The sequence below is a fragment of the Xenopus laevis genome, chromosome 1L (genome assembly GCF_017654675.1).
Source record: "Xenopus laevis strain J_2021 chromosome 1L, Xenopus_laevis_v10.1, whole genome shotgun sequence".
In the NCBI taxonomy this organism is placed as follows: domain Eukaryota; kingdom Metazoa; phylum Chordata; class Amphibia; order Anura; family Pipidae; genus Xenopus; species Xenopus laevis.
Window position 1 is genome coordinate 28,582,443 of NC_054371.1, and position 13,204 is coordinate 28,595,646.

The window sequence follows — 13,204 nt, forward strand, 5'->3', positions numbered from 1 at the left end:
ATTTGCAGCGAATTCTCGCCAGGCGAATTTATTCGCCCATCTATACCTATGTGAACAGGCAGCCTACAGAAGGCGCAGTTTGACAGTGCACCTGGTTTTTATGCAAGCAAAACTTGCCTCCGAGCCAGAAATTAAAAAATAAGCTCCTGCTTTGAGGCCACTGGGAGCAACATCCAAGGGGTTGGAGAGCAACATGTTGCTCACGAGCTACTGGTTGGGGATCACTGCTCTAGAAAATAGGCTGAGCTATCCCAGTATCCCAGGTGATCCTGCCTGATAGTGTAGGGATTATAGTGGATATGAAATCTGTTCCCTGGAGGTTCCACTGGAGATGATCCAGGTCTGCTAAAGGGTTTCATAGGGGTGATGTGGGATTCCTGCCAAGACTACCTCAAGGGAGTGTCAGTGTGTGATAGTCTCTGTTATGTAACGTACCATGACCACTTTGCCTCAGGGAGGCCTGTGATAACTATTGTGACTGTGAATAAATTGTTATTTAGGTTAAGAACTCCTGCTGTCCAGAAATCTTGTTTTGAGCAACTTAGAGCTATAGTTCTGCAACACCTCTCTCTTTCTCTACACTGTACTGTAAGACTGAAACTGAGGGTCTTGAGTAACCTGTGCTCTACACCAGTTAATTAGGAGCTAGTTCTGGGTGGAAAAATAAAGTTGTCCATGTTCTGTCTCAGGTACATTCTAGATTGATAGGGTGTTATTTTTTTTAGCACCACTGAGCTCTAACACCCAAAGGATGAAATTCACAGACAATTCCTCTGTGGTTGCCTCAGTAGCTCTAGCGCCTGCAGTTATACTGAAACTCTGGGGGGGGAACCCTTATATAATGTACTGGATATAATGTATTTTCCCAACAAAACTATGTTTTTTATTTTATACCCTCTATAACTGCTGCACATTTATTTGTACTTTTCTTTGTTTAATAGAAATATTAGGAGATGAAAATTTACTATTTGTCATGTGTTTCCTCTCCCCAAACCTGTAAGTAGTTCAGCTACAACACATGCTTGTTACCTTCCATAGCCTTCCTGTTGTGTTATAACCACTTATCAAGAAAGGAGACAGACATGGCAGGCCAGCCCCTAGGAGGCCATAAATGGAGCTTTGAAGCGGTGGGTTTCTTTTAAGCCTGTACAGAGATATACAATATACAGATATAGGACCTGTTATCCAGAATGCTTGGGGTTTTCCAGGTTAAGGGGTCTTTCCGTTATTTGGAATCCAATACCAATATGATTGGTTTGCTTCCAATAAGGGTACAGAGAAAAAGGGAATATTTTTTAGAAAATTTAAGAAATTAACTCAATAGAAGATGACCTGTAATTAGGAGCTTTTTGGATAATGGGTTCCTGAATAACAGATCCTATACCTGTACATTCCAGCACACGCATGTCCATCCATTTGGGCATTGGGAAAAAACCCAGTGGGCCCCAGCCCAGACCCATACCACCTCGGCTCTTCCCTGGGCGATGGGGTATGGTAGGTACGTTCAGTGCCGGATTTCTTTTCCGGCCGCCCCTAGGCCGCGCGGTACGACCAGGCGGGCGCGCGGTCCAAGCGCCTGCCTTCCCAGTGCGCCGGCGAAAAAACGCCGGCACAGCTGGTGTATTTGAATGGGGACGCGAACATCCCCATAAAGCGGCTGGGCGGCATGCCGCCCCTATTTTTTGCCGCCCTAGGCCCGGGCCTGTGTACGTTTAATTTACGTGTGCTGGGGGAGGGCGGAGGCGGTGGCCCGTAAAGGGGGGTGTGGGGGCACGGCCGGGGGCCCCTGGGGTGGTAGCCCTGATGAGCCCTGCACCCACCAGTCCGACCCTGTATATGAAGCTGAACTGATTATCACAATTCAGGTTTTACCATTACTTAATATACTGCACTTAGAAGAAACTTCATTGCGTATGAATGTGCTGATTGTGCGCATATTACTCCAGCTGTTCCCGAACTACAACTCCCAGAACCCTTTGACGTGCTGAGACAAGTAACTCTTCTAATGGCAAAGTCCCGGGGGGCAGCACATTGCGGGTATCAAATGCATTTGTATCTGTTACTTGGGAACTTTTATTACTTCAGTAACAGAAAATGACTGGAATGACTGGTGACTAGAAAGGCCTGGGCTTATTAAAACAAAGGGACCATACACAGAATGTACATTTTAATTAAATATAAAACAGAACACGTTGTGAGTTCTTACTGATCTCCCTAAGTGTCCTACATTGAAAAGAAAAACAAATCGTGCTTATTATGTTCCAGTCACAGGGGCTCACTTAAGTACTTTTCCATCTCTTAGCGTCTTTTTCAATAACTTCAACAACTGGATTTCAAACTCCCACGGGATTTGCCTGAAAAAGCCTGGTTTTAGTGCAGTGAAAAAAAAAACTGATTAAGCTGTAGCTGTAAGCTTATTAAGAAAGATATCGGACCAGAGCCTCGTCCTTGTGATCTGGGAACATCTGGAGGGCCACGTTGACCTGTTATATTTGGGACTAAGCAATGAGCCCTACATGTGTTACCTGGAGCTTTATTGACAGTCCTATCCAGGATAGAATTCATTGGTTGGAATTAAGTATTTGAGCAAGTCTATTCATGTCCCTTTTGAACCAAACTGCTGTAATAGAACTGGCAATAGAAAAAAACGTTTGCCAAAAAAAAGAGGTCCTATCAAAAGCCCATTGTATTTGGAAAATGACCATTGATTCCAATGTGTTTTGCATGAAAAAAAGTTACTGCAAAAAATGTCTATTTATTTAAATGCTTTTTGTCTGGAAAAAGGGTCCATTGACCTTGAAGGACTTTACCCGCTTGGTGAATTTTCCCCTAGTTTTGCAACTTTTTTGGAGAACCAAATAGGGACAGACTCAGTAATCAATACAATAATTTTAGCCACCGGTGTCATGGTGTATATACTTGTGAAGGAAGGTATAATAAATACTGTATGCAAGCAATGTGCTTAATTACTCGTACTTTATATTTTATGATACACATATAGAGAGAGAGAGAGAGAGAGAGAGAGAGAGAGAGAGAGAGAGAGAGAGAGAGAGAGAGAGAGAGAGAGAGAGTGAGAGAGAGAGAGAGTGAGAGAAAGAGAGAGAGGGGCAAATTCACTAAGATGCGAAGTTGCGCCAGGCGCAACTTCGCCGCACTTCGCCGCACTTCGTCACACTTCGCCAGACGTAGTTTCGCCAGGGCTCCGCAAATTCACTAAAATCCGAAGTTGCGCACAGGGGTAGCGTAAGGTTGCGAAGTTGCGCTAGCGTTGATTCGCTATATAAAGCGAAGTTGCGCTAGCGAAGGCTAATTTGCATATAGCGCGAAATTCAAATTTCAATGGAGGAACACGTATCTGCACTACAAATGCCTAGAAAACCTTCAAATCAGCAAATAAAAAGTTTATTTTGCCCTACACATGTGCCCACTGTCTAGGTAAGTTGCCATGAGTCAGGAAATGTAGGGGGGAGGAAGGGGAGCCCCAAAAAATTTTCGATCTTTTTCAGCCTATCAGCCATCATGTAGAAAACACGCCAGCGTTTTTTGGGACTTAGAAAAAAAATTTGACTTTTTTTTTAAACAATCCCTATCTACTCTATTGCGCTTCACCAGGTCTGAGGTGGCGAAGGAAGTCTAGCGTAAAAGGTAGCGTTCAGTACACTGCGCAAGTTAGTGAATTTGCGTAGTTTCGTCGCTAGCGAAGATTCGCCTGGCGTAAGGTTGCGAAGTAACACTAGCGAAACTACGCCAGCGTTCGTTAGTGAATTTGCGCAGTAGCGAAAATGCCAAACGCTAGCGAATTAACGCTAGCGTTCGGCGCTTCGCGCCTTAGTGAATTTGTCCCAGAGAGAGAGAGAGAGAGAGAAAGAAAGAGAGAAGATTGATATAAAAACATTTGTAATTTGAAAATATTACAAAAACTTGAAAATCTCAAATATGCGCTTATTCATTCAATCTAGATTTCAAAAACTTAATACCATAAAAAAGTGGGGAAAAAAATCTTGTGAACGCAGTGAAATCCCACAAGTTTTCAGGTAGCTGCCAAATTTCTGTAGTGGGCAGCGGGGTCCACGCCGCGTACTTGGCATGGACGCCCGCTGCGCCGCTCCTGTCCTCCCCTTGCCGGCGCCATTTTGAGGTTCCTAGGGCGCGCGGCGCGCCTGCGCGTCTATTAAAGGTGGGCTGGCGTGATTGCGCCAGTGCGCAATGGCGTGAATTTGCGCACGTTTTGGAGTGAATTAGGACCCTATTTAAGGCCCATTCAGATTGTAGCCAGTGCCCGTTATAGGATCATATCCTGTGGTTTCCTGAGCCTTGTGTTACCTGTTCCTGAATTTGCTATCCCGACTGTTCTTTCCATGTTTGACCAGCCTGTTCCTGACTATTCTGACCTCTGTATCCTGATCCAGCCTGTTTATTGACTACCGAGCCTGCCTGATCCTCTTTGTTTGATTACCCGGTTTTGACCCTTTGCCTGCCTAACGACAACTCCTTCTGCCTGTTCCAGTCCGTCTGATTACCTGGTTTTGACCCCTTGCCTGCCTGACGATTCTGTTATCTGCCTGTCCTGATCCGGTCTGTCCTGTTTCCGTTTCTACCAGACGCCTTGTTCCTTGACCTTCTGCCCAAAGACTCTTGCTATCCGGTCGTGCTCCTTTGCCAGCCAGAAAATCTCGCCTTGTACCCCTCGTTAAGTCCAGGTGGCACCCAATTAAGCTGAGGGCTCCTCCCGAAGCCCAAAGGTGGTCACACTACTGATGAAGCCGAGCCGAGACCAGGGTGCTTGGCACTTGTTCTGGTATTGGGTGCCGGCCATGACAATTTCAAATTCCTCTCAAATAGTCAAAATGAATAATTAGCTTGAATTTTTCTAATATAAGTCCCGTGGACTACTATGTGAACCCATCAGATTTTGGATGCCTATTTTCAGTTTTTTACATTTAAACTCAAAACTGTGATTTTGAGAAACTTGAATTCAAATTCGCAAATTGCAGTAAAACTTCAAATATGAATGTTGATAACTCTGCCCCTTATAGTTTAGCTGCAATTTTATCAACAGATATTACCTGTTGGGTTTGGAGAGAAGTATATTTAGAAATGACCAAGTCTATATTTGGAAACCATTTTATGTATTTTATTTATTTAATAAATACATTCTGCTCTTCTTTTGCAATGTCCTAAGCCCTCAAGTTTGTGTGACTTGGCAGTGAAATATACATTTCTGTTAAGTCAATCTCTGCCAAAAAGTAAGCGATTGGATTTATAAGTGGGAAAAAAATCAGACGTAATAATCCTGAAACAAACAATTACATTTCTGCAGCAGCTTTTAGACTTCTTCTTTCAAACCACCACTTGTGGTCCAATGTTTTTGAGGGCCCTGCTAGCCCATAATGAAGTTACAATGGCTTCTAATAGTATCTAATATATCAAATTGGGTTCAGTCCAACTCTAGCTCTACTAGCCCTTTTAGACTTACACCTTTACAGGGCCAACTTCATACTTTTGGGGCCCATGAATTACAGTATTCTCAAGGTAAACAACTAAATGTATACTTTGCATTGTTTTGACGGGTGCAGGCCCGGACTGGCAATTTGTGGGTTCTGGCAAATGCCAGAGGGACTGCTATAAGGTGCCATAGAAAGTCAGTATTTAGTGGGCTGGTGGGGGCTGATTGGGCCTCTGTGTCCCTGAAATGTCAGGGCCTATTTTAATTCTCAGCCCGGACCTGGACAGGTGATACTGTATATGTGAGAGACTCATTCAGGTGAAGCAAATCAATGTGAGTTTTCCCAAAAAAATTATTAAAAGTGCAAAAACGTTTATTAGGACATGAGAGACAGAGAAGCCTAACGCGTTTCGTGACTAATGGGGCACTTACTCATAAACCTGTGATTTTTGGGAAACTCACATTGTTTTGCTTTGATTATACATTTGCACCCTCAGACTGGGGTGAGCTGTTAGATCCTTCCCTCGTTTTCATTTAATTTCCCAGTTGGACTGTTGGTTACTTGGCTAGTGCCTCTACTTATCTTTGGATCTGGCAGATTGCAGGTGACTCAAACTTCAAAGAAGCAGTGTATAATTCTGTATATTGATCTGTTCTGTATTAAGAAGGTAAGGTGGAACCTTTTTCGCTGCAAAAAATGACGCCCATAGACTGTGAAAAAATTGTCACCCATACACTTCAATGCATTTCTCCGCTTCGCAAATTTTCAGCAAAACAAAACAGGTTTCGTCCATCACTATATGAATGTTAATTGAGTATAGACCCACAACATTCACTTCCAACAGTGGAATGCTGTGGAATAGAGTTATTTATTAGAAAAAGATGGATGGACAAAGGATAAGTGCACAGATCAAGAGCTGATGGAGCAGTTTCTGACTCAATATTAAGGGGGTAATTTATCAATGTTTGAATTAAAAATTTTGCACTAAAACTCCTGACTTTGAATCATCCTTTTCGAAAACTCGATTGTACGATTATTGAGGTATTTGAGTTGTTTTTCACGATTGTATTCAATCAAATTTGTTATGCTCAAATTTATAATACATAAGCAGCCATTTGAATTTTTTAACAATTAGTTTTTTATTATTATTATTATTATTATTATTATTATTATTAATAATAAGTAGAAAAAAAACTCAAATTAGAGTTTTGATAAATAGGCCTGCAAAGTTTCATGCAGGTTTATCAAAGTCATGTTATTTCAAACCATCCAAATGCTTTTTATATGCGAAAGAAGTAAAGAATATAATATAAAATCACGGTGCTATTGTTCCCTGGATGTCTGGCTAGGTATCACCGTGTAACACGTTCTTGGGTAACAGAAGCAACGGCACTCACGTTAATTTAAGACATTTAGGCATTTTTCTCCATAAACTGGCTTGATATGAAATTCCGTGTTTCTAAGGGGATAATATTCCATTTATTCTGATTAAGGAAGTGTTATCCCCAAAATGCTGAATTATCACAAGTCAATCAATGTGCCTCAATAAAAGTGGCTAAATGAAATATGTCCCACAACAAGCTTAATAAGTGGCACCTGTTGCTTGGCTGGAAGGAGTTACTAGATTTGTAATCACTCATTACATTTTCAACTATCCAACGAGGTGTAGATGCAGTATTCTGTACTTGATCTCTTCCTAGTGTCTTCTATCTGTAGTAGATGGATGGGTAATTGCGGCTTCATGTCTATTATCATCTCCAGGATAAATACCTATCAACATGGTAGACCTACGCCTCTCCCCAACTGCTGCTTCTGACATTTTTGCTTTCCCCTGGCTCCCACAGCAATGACAATACAGTATGTGCTCCTTACAAACAATTCTGTACTTCAGATATAACAAAAGTTGCCCTGTAAGCAGAACTGGATGAAGAATGTTGCTTGAATTGTGGTTTGAGTTGAGAGAAACCATTTGCTAACATATGACTCATTAATCTCTCCTTTTTGCTAGGGGCTGCCGCTGAGCTGTTTTTGTCTCTGATGAGTGAATGTGCTTTTAAACTGTCTGCCATGTTTATTACATCACTGGTGTTAACAAGCTCTTAACCTGTGCATGTACTACATCCATGAGACTAATATGACTTCCGTGAGTGTAGTTGTGTGTTCTTTTCTATGCAGAAAGAGCAATATATTCTGTAAGTTTTTATTATCCCTTTCTCATATCAAGGCCAACATTATTCACGAAACAACACTGGCAAGAGCAACAAAGAAAGAACAGGCAACTACAAAGACATAAACAAAAATCGCTTTGGTGAATGAACAACATATGGTATTTTTCAACATTTACAAAGAACTATGAGCGTGTAATTTGATTATATATTTTTCCTACAAGGGCTCGGGTTGTGTTAGAGACAGAACAATGCATTTGTGTACATTGTTTGCACCAAACTTCTCTGATCCCGGGCGGCCAACGTATAATGAAATGGGCTGACCCTTATTCCCCCGCACGCGACATGCTCCTGATTGACAGCTGAGCTTATGAAAAAACAAACTCACAGAAGTAAGTGCAAAAATTCAAGGCAATACAATCTGTAATGTGAAAAAGCATTAATCATGTTGTCAGCCAATGCTTTCCATATTTCATTCTTCACCCTGTAGGGTGGCCGAGCTTTGTCCTCACCATTTTCCTACTTCTTCCTCCTAACTGTTGCCTAGCAATTTGATTTTGGCACCCACCCCAAAGCTTTCAAGCCCTTCCAAATATAAAACAGGACTAATTTTGACATTAGCCCGGACTGCAGCGCAAGTGGAGCACAGTGCTAGGATTGTGTATCTGAATTGTGTATATGAAAAGTCAAGTGACTCTCGGAGTTGCCAAGTGAGTCATATATTTGCACACATTTTCATCTTTTCATTGGATCAGAATAGTCTTTTGTGTTTAAAACAGGAATTTTATATTTTTTCATTTGAGCGTGTACATGGGCCTCTGCATTACAATAGTACTGAGTGATGGGAGAGGTTTTTTCCTGTCCTGATGTGTTGGATTAATTATAAAGCTGTTTGTTAAGTTTATATTTTATTGTGAAAGGACCTTCATTAGGGAAGATAAAGTACATGCACTGATCATTCCTATTCCAGATAAGATATTGCACTAACCAAGAATTACTGTAATGAAGCTTTAAAGGAACACAAAGTACAGAAGCAGGTATGGGATCTGTTAGCCGGAATGCTTGGGACCTGGGGTTTTCCAGGTAATGGATCTTCCTGTAATTTGGATCTCCATACTTTACTCCCACTAAAACATCATTTAAACATTAATTAAACACAACAGGATTGTCTTGCTTCCAGTAAGGTTAACCATATCTTAGTTGGGATTAAACACAACGTTCTTTTTTTATTATTACAAAGAAAAAGGAAATAATGTTAAAAAATTTGAATTATTTCATTAAAATGTAGTCTATGGGAGATGGCCTTTCCGTAATTCAGAGCTTTCAGGGTAACTTGTTTCCAGATAACAGATCCCATACCTGTATTATGTTTAAGTATGGCTTTAACTCTAGCCTCTCTGATTTGTCACACCACGTCACATGCCACTTCCATTCGGTACTCTGTCTTGGTGGCCAAATGCAGTGGATAAACAGAAGAAAAACGTGTGGCAAATGCCACAGAAGAAAGTGGAAGTTAATTTGTTTTTTAATAAACTTTAATTAACTGAGTATTCTGGAACACAGGTCCTATACTTGTACAACTGAGGGTCCAAAGCTCTGCAATGGATGACTATTCTAATCTAAGACAATTTTAGCTCCCTATCACATTCCCATACTAAGGTCAATTTTATCTGGAGCCAATTATTCCGCATTTATGTTTTAGAAGTCAGTTAGGAAACTGCAGTGACCATGGGAACCCCACCCAAGTATGGGGAGAACATCCAAGCATGGCAGCAATGCTAACCACTGCCCGTATTGTGTTTCTATGTTGATACACTGAACTTTGTTTTACTGAGTATTGAAATATATTTTGAACATGTGTCTAACGCATTACAGTGAAGTATGTGGAATCTAAAAAGAAGCCACTTAACACACAGATCTAAATGCTCTTGGGTACAACCAGGCAGAATAAAACAGAATCAGCCCATGTGTTTAGGTGCACTGGAACAAACATCACACACCTAAAAAATTCCCCGTATAAAGGCCCTAATTATGGACAATGTGACGAAACAAAAAATTAACTGGAATGTCGCCTTAACCTGCCTTCCTTTCACCGAAGAGTAGGTTTCATTTTAATTACCATGTTCAATTCATAGTTTCTGATTTCAAAACCAACATGTTTTCAAAAGAAATCGCTGCAGGAAACATATTAGATGGACTTGAGTGTCATGTGGCTGAGCCACTATATAATCAGATGGAATCCATAAGAGATATAATAGCATTGGACCTTTGTACTCTGATATGCACCTGCACCAGCTGACCTTTTTCTCAACAGAAGTGAACTGTAAGACAATATGTGCAACAAAAATGTCTCTTTTATTCCTACAGTCAATACTGTGAATACAGCGACATACATGACACAATGATGTTCTGACAGCTTGGGGAAGGCCCTTTTCCTGTTTTAGCACAATAACGTGAACAATGGAAGGTCCATACAGATTGGGTTTGCTGAGATGTGAGTGGAAGAACTTGAATGGCCTGCGCAGAGCTCTGACCTCAATCAAGTGACACCTGTGGTATGAACTGGATCACTTACCGTGAGTTAGGCCTGATCCTTAACATTAGTGATGGGCGAATCTTGGCGGAAAATTAGCGAAACGCATTAAAGTCAATGGGCGTCAAAATTATTTTGACACGCATCAATTTTAACGCAAGAGACAATTTTATTATTTTGTCCAAATGCATTAGTCAAGGGCAATGGGCATCCAAATAATTTTTAATGCCGCAAATCCATGCCTGGCAAATAAATTCGCCCATCACTAATTAACATCAATGCCCAACCGTTTATATATGAATGGAAACAAATCCCACCAAGTCTAACATCCAAATCCAACATCTCGGGGCCGATTCACAAAGGGTCGAATATCGAGGGTTAATTAACCCTCGATATTCGACTGGGAATTAAAATCCTTCGACTTCGAATATCGAAGTCGAAGGATTTTAGCGCAAATAGTGCGATCGAACGATCGAAGGATTATCGAATATCCTTCGATCAAAAAAAGTTAGCCAAGCCTATGGGGACCTTCCCCATAGGCTAACATTGAGTTCGGTAGCTTTTAGATGGCGAACTAGGGGGTCGAAGTTTTTTCTTAAAGAGACAGTACTTTGACTATCGAATGGTCGAACGATTTTTAGTTTGAATCCTTCGATTCGAATTCGTAGTCGAAGGTCGAAGTAGCCCATTCAATGGTCGAAGTAGCCCAAAAAACACTTCGAAATTCGAAGTTTTTTTACTTCGAATCCTTCACTCGAAGTTAGTGAATCGGCCCCCTAGTGTAAAGTCTTCTTAGAGTAGAGGCTGTTATAGCAACAAAGAGAAGCCAAAGTTCATATTAACAAACTTAGTTTAAAGGAAAAGGAAAGTAATTTTCCACTTGGGGGGTGCCAACTGTTTGGCACCCCCAAGTGATTGTATTTACTTACCGATCAGCAGAAAACTGCACCAGCTCGGGGTTCTTCCAGTGAGCACCATGGAGCGATCCTCTGCTTTTTCACTCTTCAAATTTCTCAGGGCTGCAAATGTGCAGCTGCGAGAAGAAAGAAGAACCTGGAAGAGGATCACTCCGTGGTGTTCACTGGTATAACCCCGGCCGCTGCAGTTTTCTGCTGATAGGAGCACCGGCCCGGGGCCTGACATTTGGCACCCCCAAGTGGAAAATTACTTTCCTTCTCCTTTAAGAATTAGCTATTAGAATGGCAGGTGTCTGTATATTTTGGGCCATAGAGTGTAGGTTTTGGGGTCTTTTATTTAGAATATTTCGTTTTGTTTTAAAAGACCCCAATGCTTAATTCTAATTAGATACCAGAAAGTCCTTTCCGGATTACACACAAAACACAGCCAAGGCTTCCCTTGGTCTAAAAGCTGGAACTTATTAGTACTATAACTACGAGCATAAATTGTGTAGCCATGTGTACAGTTGCTGAGCTATATCTGATTATTTGAATTGGAATAAAATAATTTTTAGGATAAACAGACTTTCCTGCTTATTTTAGCTTTTCCAATCATTTTTTTTTTTTTTGCCATAAAATTACTCGATTTCAGTATTTATTCTGGGCCAGAGTAACTGACCCATAGACCGCTTACAACCACTCCGTGTATTCCAAATTTTGTCAGCTTGCACCTGCCCCTGTAAACTTAATTCAGACGGATCTGTGGTTTGGGCCATAGATTCTATAACTGTATATGAGACTGAGTTATTGAAAGAAATGAATATAAGCAAAACATTTCACAGTTGGTTATAGAGAATAGAAAAGGCTCTTTTCAGCCAGGGTGGAATTGTTAATTTTTCCATGTTCTTTGGGTTTATAGTGAAATGGGAACAATTACCTACACCTGTACCGAACCAGCAATTTATGGGGATATTAAGTATTTATACCCCATTAATAAGCTGGTGGTCTGGTATCACCAGGATTGTTGAAACTAGTACTTTTTTGGGCTTTTACAATATTTCTTAAAAATAAAATTTTCAAGAGCGAATATGACAACAATGAAGTACACCTGGTGAATGGCGTTATCTGCCATTATTTATAACAGGCTTATTAAAACCCTTGCTCCTATAACTCTTTTGCTTTGCACCGTAGGATTAATTAGAACAAGGTGCACTTGCTCCATGTTCATTTGCCTACCGAGCAGGAAGGGCCTCATCTGACTCATATAATATTAACCCAATAATGGACTGAACCACAAAAAACAAACAGTACAGAATTTCCCTGAATCTAATACTTTGTTTTAAAATATCAAGCCAATAATAAAAATAGTCTGATTTAAAGGGGCACTAAAAATATTACTACTTTTATATTTGTGCCTCAAAACTGTACTGTATAGTAGATTATTATTATTATTGTTGTACAATTTTTGCCATGGGTGCTATTCATTATTAGGTTTCTATATTTTATTCTGCTTTAGAGGCGCTGACTAAGATGTCAAGACCTCAACATGACTTCATCTTTAAATAAAGTTTTAGTGGATTGTTTACAAAACTCCAAATCTCAAAAACAAGAAAAATGTGTGGTTTTTTTAGCATAAAATCTGAGTTTTCAGTGGAAAAAAAAATCTCAAATTTTTCAGAATTTATTAAACCCCGACGATGGAAAAAGTCTGAATCCAAAATCCGGCATCTCAGACCTGCCGAGGTTGCATATACGTCAATGGGAGAAGTCCCAACGATTTTTTGATCTGTGCTGGGTTTTGTGCAATAAAAAATCGGAAAAAATCTAAGTTTTCAGGTGGAAATTCCAAACAATTCATAAAATACGTGTTTTTCACATTTTTTTCCCACAAACAAAATTTTTTGGAAAGTGCATTAATTAATAAGCCAAAAAAACCAGTGCGGATTTGGTCAGTTTTTTTCAGAAAATATTGAGATAAATTTGGACTTTGATAAATAACCCCCTAAGTATGATGTAGAGAGTGATATTTCGTGACAATTTGCAATTGGTTTTAATTTTTTTATTGTTTGTGGGGTTTTCAATTATTTCGCTTTTTATTCAGCAGCTCTCCAGTTTGCAATTTCAGCAGGGTCCAAATTACCCTAACAACCAATCACTGATAGG